Source organism: Homalodisca vitripennis, chromosome 3, assembly GCF_021130785.1.
Source record: "Homalodisca vitripennis isolate AUS2020 chromosome 3, UT_GWSS_2.1, whole genome shotgun sequence".
Taxonomy (NCBI): Eukaryota; Metazoa; Arthropoda; class Insecta; order Hemiptera; family Cicadellidae; genus Homalodisca; species Homalodisca vitripennis.
The window spans coordinates 210,207,040-210,215,258 of NC_060209.1; positions in this window are offsets into that span (position 1 = coordinate 210,207,040).

Below are 8,219 nucleotides of genomic sequence, written 5' to 3' on the forward strand. Positions count from 1 at the left end.
ACTGTAAATGTTGAGTTTTACTCCATTCATCCTTCCGCTCAGTATGCAATCTAAGACTACAGACTTCCACGTCGTCAGGAGATATCCAGTAGGTCGAAGTAGTTGAGTATCTTGACAACATTACCTCTACCTTGTATATTCTATGATTTCACTATTCTCAAACGCAACAGCATCTCCAGGATACTGAGATAGCAAGATAACCAATGTACCACACGCACCCTAGCCAGTCAATGACGACCTGCTTTCACAACGTATTATTTGACACAGTGAGTCTGTAACAGTGGCAGATGTCAGACTCAACATTCACATTGAGTCAACCCTTCCCATCGTACCTGTGTTGTGTATACAAATGTTACTGAGGTTGGGAATTTCTTTCATTAGAAATCTACGAGGTCCAAATGAAATGCAATAATTTTAAGTTTTATAAACGTGTTTGTTTGTCTCGTACGGGATGTATTAGAAATACATATACTCCTGTTTTGTCATCGAATGGGTGCTTAAAATAAAACTTACTGGAATGGCTACAGAAGAGAGCAGTGAAATTGTGAATGAGGGACTTGACTGAGGGACGTTTGCTGTTATATACCAATTCCCTTCGGTGTGGGAACATAAACACAACTTGAAGCGTGCCTATCTTGAGATTTCCCTGCGGTCTTCAGTTTATATACACACAGTTTGTTGGCCTACTGCCTCACCATGACCTTGTCTTCTCCTTCTAAATGATCTGTGTTAATGATATTCAACTGATCGTATTTGGCAAAAGTATTCGTACCACGTAAAACGAAAAAAAATTCCCCAAGATATGCGGATTAATTGAAATGAAAGTAAACAGTTTAAAAGATAACATTTAGTAAGAGTCAAAACTGACGAGTTATATACCAGTTCAATTAGTACTATTTAATTCAGCATACAGTTAGTAACTTAAGTTGTCTTCTCTTATGCGTTGACAGATTTTGTTGAGTAAAGTACCTTTGGAATTGTAATATAAATTTAAAAATAAATGGTTTCTAGTACATTTTTATATTTATATTTGGTATATCGTTATTTTACTTTCAGTTGTTCAACAATGCCCATTTTAATTAATATGCAATGTTTAAAATCTTGATAAGACCAATCCAGTGTCAAACATTCTGCCTTGGACGAAGGTTGGTTACGTGAGGCAGTTGGCCCTCGAGATCCATCCAGAAGTTGCGACCGATACAGCCATAGTCTATCATCCTTGAACTTATAAACAGTAACTTATAAAACTCTTTGATTATTTTTCTTAATTCAAAAACAAAACAGTGGTTCTCTGTCACTTCTCTCCTATTAATCAGTAGTTTGTATATTTTGTTCGAAATTTATGCAATATGAAAATGAACTGACTGACAGCATTGTCCCCTCTCCTCTCCTCTTCAAACTATATATAATAAAATCCAATCACTTAAGTAATTAGCCTATTTTTTGTAATTTTTGCTCACTCAATATTTTTATTTGTTTTGTCTACTTTCTCCTCTATATTGCTGATTATCGGAATTCGAGGTCATATCCGTAGTTTATTCTGCTTTAGATGTCTTCTTTCAATTATCAAATTTTATAAAATTAATCTACACTATGCTCGAGATAAAATTCGAATCGTAACAATTTCAACTCGAGTCTACGCACAGGCCATTAAGGCCCATGTAGGCTCTTTTCCCTATTTGAATTTATCCAGAAATTATGTAGCAAACTTAATGCTGTTTATACTGGGTATGCGTGTATGTATGGGATATGTATGTATATGCATGTGTATGTACATGTATGTGTGTATATATATGTCTCTTTATTCTATCATCTCTTTATTCATTATATTGATTTATTTATGTAACACAAGTCTTTTTATATTATTTAACGTTAATTATTTAATTTTAGTTTTTTTAATTGTATTCTAGAATACTTCTGTATGTTTATATGAATTAGATAATATACAAATGCTACATTTGCTATCATTTCAATGTAAAGGTTTATTTTGTATTTCATTTCTTTTTGTGTGTGGAAAATAAACGTGATTTGATTTGATTTGATTTTTTTGAAGGCATCTTATTATTATTATTACTTTCGTATATTGAATGAGTAATGGTATATATTTAGACATAGTTATTTTTATCATATTTAATACTTGTTGTGAGTACGACTTGCACTGTTACACCCCCTAAGTAGCTCGCCCAATTTAACACGTCCATTCCAGAAAGAATACAAACTTAACGATAAGTAAATATTAACGGGTACATTTTGAAAGTCTAGAGCTACTCCGTGGTGTCATTTGCTATAAGACAGAGGTTCACAATGTTGTTTTCTAGTACCCTTTCTGAATATCGTAGTTTAATATTACATTATAACAATAGGACATATTATTATTTTGTCAATTCTTTACTTTATTTATTAATATAGTTTGATTAAATAATTAAGTTTTCTTAATCTCATAAATGAAAGGTGTGAAACTATATATATTTCCAATCCATTCATAGGTAACGTAAACAAACAATTTCATTAATTAACTAAATACAGCAATTAGGCTGTTACAAACAGTAACATTTCGTTTTGATTTTTAAATTGTATTGTAAATCGTCTTTGGAAATATATCTATTGTCCCTGACCTTTAAATCAGTCATATCTTTTCAACATACATCGTCAAAATCAAATGGTTAATCATTGATGATTATAAAAACTAATTTATTTTTAACGATCTAATTCATGTCTATTCGGTACTAAGTAAATATGACTATAGCCTTATTTTCTAGTAGCACGATTGTTTATAAAGCTTAGTTAACTGTGTGGTTTATCTTTGTTATTTTCCATATTGACATCACCGAAGAAAGACTTATTATAGTAATATACAAATAATAATGATTGCACAATTTTCCAATATTAATTTTTATATTGTGCGAGGCCCTTCGAAATCAACGATTGAAGACATTTGAGTTTATTTTTAAACATTACTTATACATTGTTTTGATAAAATCAAAATTCAAAACGATGATGATGAATGTTTTCAGTATAAAATGGATTTCAGCAACAAGCCGCCAGGTATTGACAATGGAATCGGTGACTGTTTGTATGCTGCCGGCTTAGTGTTGACATCTGTCAGTGTTACACAATGTTTATTGTTAGTTAAATCACACTCCATATAAAACACGAAAGTGAGTTGAACAAACCATTTATCGAGCGGTTTATACATAAACCACTTGTTGTATTGGAAACTGTTGCATAATCTGTTGATAATAAATTGATGATTTTAGTTTGTAATCCACACCAAGGGGAAACTTGGTCGCAAGAGTCCTCGGAGATCACAATATCTTTGTCCTTAATGACGGATCCCAACTTACCTGTGTCCTAGGACGGGAGGTCGGTCTGCTATAGATTTATCTATATGCAGTCCAGAACTTGCTCATAGATTCGATTGGGAGGTCCTATCCGATACATTCGGGAGTGATCACTTCCCAATTCAGATCAAAATACCTGATTCTTCGTTGAATATCACTAGAAGACCAAAATGGATCCTCGACAAAGGTGACTGGGATAAATTCCAAAAACAATTTACATTACTAGATATAAATACTCCATTGGACATAAATACTGTAGTAGAACTTTTTACAAAACTCTATAATAACTGCAGCTCAGGATAGCATTCCAAAGACATCACCCGAACCAAGACGAAAAAATGTTCCTTGGTGGACAGAGGAGTGTTCGAGAAGCATTGCGAGAGCGAAGACGCGCCCTGCGAAGATTCAACAAACGCCCAACCCAAGAAAATCTTGAAACCTACGGTTCCATAGGGCAAAAACGCGACGAGTCTTCAGAAATTCCCGAAGAACCTCATGGCAATATTTCGTGACCACAATATCTCGAACAACTCCTAAGGCCGAAGTATGGAGAAGGTTTAAGGTCGGTATGCGGCAAACCCCAACCTTTGCCAATTTTGGGACTCAAGTCGGGCGGAGACGTTTGTGACTGATCCCCGGGATGTTGCCGACCTGTTGGCCTCCTCCATATCGGAGGTTTCAAAAAGTTCGTCTTACTGTCCTGAGTTTTGAGATATAAGCTATATTCTGAACAAACAGACATACTACTCAAACAATCCAAATCCATGTCCTTAAATATAAGTTTTTCGATGCAGGAGTTGGACTCCGCACTGTCATGTACTTCCAACTCTGCTCCTGGTCCGGATGGACGTGCACTATGCCATGCTTAGACATTTACCCTCAGAGGGTAAGGGGGCCCTCTTAGCGCTCTACAATAGAGTGTTTGAGGAACAAACTTTCCCGCTAGCTTGGCGTAAATCCCACGTCATCCCCTTATACAAACCGGGACAGGACAAACTATCTCCGTCTAGCTACCGGCCCATCTCGCTTACCAGCTGCCTTTCTAAGGTGTTGGAGCGGATGGTAAACCGTATAGACTAATCTGGTTCCTCGAAAAGAACAATCTCCTTTCGAGAGAACAATGCGGCTTTCGCCAAGGACGATCGACGTTGGACCTCATGGTTTCCCTTGAGACAACCATACGTGACGCATTCCTTGAGCGAATGCAAGTAGTCGCTGTCTTTTTTGATCTGGAAAAGGCATATGACACAGCGTGGCGGAGAGGCATCATTAACACTTTCCAGGCATGGGGAGTGAGTGGTAATATGCTGGCTTTCATTCAGGGGTTCATGGTCTGACCGTACATTTCAGGTTAGACTAGGAACAAACCTATCAAGCACAAGCAATCTGGAGAACGGGGTACCACAGGGAAGCGTTTTTGAGCTGCACGTTATTCGCCGTCGCCATAAACGGCATAACGGCGTGTGTTCGCCGTCCTGTGCGCTGTTCTTTGTTTGTGGACGACTTTGCCGTTTACGTCCCTGCAAGAAGACTTGCTACGGCGGAGCGTTCCCTGCAGCTAACCATAAGGCGACTGGAGGAATGGAGTAGGCGGACGGGATTTTCGTTCTCTACTTCCAAAAACCCAATGTATAAACGTTCTCCAGACTAAGAAACTATTTAGAACCGTCACTTACCTTGAACAGATCCCGAATAACATCAAGTCGGAATGTGAGATTCTTGGGTTCTTACATTTGATTCCCGACTTACATGGATCCCTCACTTAAAAATCTCTCAAGGCAAAATGTTTACAAAGGCTAAATATGCTTCGAGTTCTTACTGGGACCAAGTGGGGCGCGGACAGGACATGTATGCTGCGTTTCTACAAAGCTTTTGTCCGTTCGTGCCTTCACTATGGTTCTCAGGTTTATTCTTCTGCCCGGCCAAGCGCGTTAGGAATGCTTGACTCGATTCACCACTCTGCGATCAGGTTGGCTACTGGAGCTTTTCGTTCAAGCCCTACACCTAGCTTATTAGCGGAGGCTAGTGAACCAATGCTGGATATGAGACGCAAGCAACTTGTCATAAATTATTTTACTCCCTTAAAGCCAAGCCCGAAAATCCGGCATATGAACACATATTTGAAAGTGACTTGCTGGAAGTCTATGCCAATCGCCCTACCATCTCAGCTCCCCTTGGAGTAAGGGCTAAAGTGCTCCTCTCGGACCTTGGTATCGAGGAGTACCAAGTAAGTCAATGCTACCAGAGTGATATTCCTCCCTGGTTAGTATTAAGTCCCGAAGTTGTCCTGACACTTCACAAGTACAAGAAAGGAAGCACTTCTAATTTAGTGTTCACGCAGGCTTTCCGGGAACTCTTGAGTGCTCGGGCACCTTGCGACATAATTTACACTGATGGATCTAAGTCTGAGGATGGCACCGGATGTGCGTTCATAACGGCGAGTCGTGAGTATAGATTCTGTCTGCCCTCTGTAGCGTCAGTCTAACGGCAGAAACTGACCGCTATTTTTAAAGCATTGAACATCGTCTGCCCCAGGACCAGAAGGCTGGTCATCTGCTCCGACTCGCTTAGTAGTCTGCAAGCAATCAAGGACATGTATCCAAAACATGTCCTTGTGCGCGACATCCGATGTGCCATTCACAGACTTCAAGTCCAAAATATACAGGTTGTTCTGGCGTGGGTGCCCGGTCACGCGGGAATTCCCGGAAATGAGCTTGCCGACAGGGCTGCTGGGAGTGCTCATGAGCTTCCTCCTTTTACTGCTATGGTGGCAGGGTCAGACCTAAAGCCAATGGTGAAGGAGAAGTTAAGACGAGTTTGGGGTGACTCTTGGTCTCGGACGGTGTGCAACAAACTGAGAGCCATAAAACACACAGTAGCTCCCTGGGGGACAGCCATCCGCGAGAAACCGCAGAGAGGAAGTAGTGTTGTGTCGGTTGCGAATCGGTCACACGCTGCTGACTCACGGGTACCTCATGAGCCGCGGGGATCCCCCGGAGTGTGCGTTTTGTGGAGTGGCTCTGAGTGTCGAGCATATTTTGGTCGAATGCCGTGATTATACAATGCAGAGACGATCTTGTCAGCTCCCAGCAAGTCTATTCGATCTGTTGGGGGGATGATGAGTCAGTCATTGTAAAACTTTTTGAATTCTTAAGAAGAACGAGTCTTATCTCAAAGATTTGATCTGAGCGAGTACCTGTTAAGTTATATACTTTGTCCTTCTATTTATTTGTTATTGTTATTTGTTATTAGTGAGGGTGGGTCCCTTTACAACCTTACCTTCACTAACTTACCTGGTTTTAGCATTAGATTGTTGTTATATTGTTATATTTATATTGTTATTATTTATCTGACATATTTTAATTATTGGGCCCCTTTACAGCCTCTCGGCTATTTTTGTTATTTAGTATTAGTCCTCTGTTCACTGCTGTTGTTTTTCTTATTGTCTTAATGTGATAATTTTCTTTGACAGCGATCCGCTGTCTATTCTTTGTACTGATAACGTGACAACCATATTTTAAAGTGTAGGTGTCCGTTAACCATACGGGCATTGATAACCTACGTGTTTTATGCCCTTATAAATATTAAAAAAAAAAAAAAAAAAAAAAAAAATTAGTTTTGTAATAATCTTTTTTCTTTAAAGTTTATCCAGAGTACATTCTCAGGACACCCATTGAAAACTAAACTATAATACTTCAGTATTGTAACACAATGACATAAAGCAGAATTAATGAGAAAATTCGGGTAGTTTGGAAATAGTTCTTTTCACTACACTCAGGTACATACTGTACGGAGCTCACGAGTAGAGTAGCGGGAGAAATCTCCGCCTGTCAGGACTCTCTGTCAATCAATTTTCCCTGCTCTCAGGTACATACTGTACGGAGCTCACGAGTAGAGTAGCGGGAGAAATCTCCGCCTGTCAGGACTCTCTGTCAATCAATTTTCCCTGCTCTCAGGTACATACTGTACGGAGCTCACGAGTAGAGTAGCGGGAGAAATCTCCGCCTGTCAGGACTCTCTGTCAATCAATTTTCCCTGCTCTCAGGTACATACTGTACGGAGCTCACGAGTAGAGTAGCGGGAGAAATCTCCGCCTGTCAGGACTCTCTGTCAATCAATTTTCCCTGCTCTCAGGTACATACTGTACGGAGCTCACGAGTAGAGTAGCGGGAGAAATCTCCGCCTGTCAGGACTCTCTGTCAATCAATTTTCCCTGCTCTCAGGTACATACTGTACGGAGCTCACGAGTAGAGTAGCGGGAGAAATCTCCGCCTGTCAGGACTCTCTGTCAATCAATTTTCCCTGCTCTCAGGTACATACTGTACGGAGCTCACGAGTAGAGTAGCGGGAGAAATCTCCGCCTGTCAGGACTCTCTGTCAATCAATTTTCCCTGCTCTCAGGTACATACTGTACGGAGCTCACGAGTAGAGTAGCGGGAGAAATCTCCGCCCGTCAGGACTCTCTGTCAATCAATTTTCCCTGCTCTCAGGTACATACTGTACGGAGCTCACGAGTAGAGTAGCGGGAGAAATCTCCGCCTGTCCACTTTAAATAACAAGTGTTTAATATCAGTTATTGTCAAGAGTAATTTATTCAAGATGCGAGCAGTCGCTTTGTTAAGCTATTTAATGTAAATATTTTGTCTTAAATATTACACTCAGGGGCCTAGGCGTAGGAGTTCTAAACATTTTTAATACGCCACTATATACTAAAGTAGTGAATAATCACAAAGACTCAACAATCGCAGAATATAATTCATGCTGTGAATACAGTATTATTGTTTTTATTTGCTAGAGTCCCATAGTATTTCTAGTCTATGTTATGGAGGTGATATTTCTCACGTTATAATCAATTGCAACGTTGTGTGTACTGGTCTG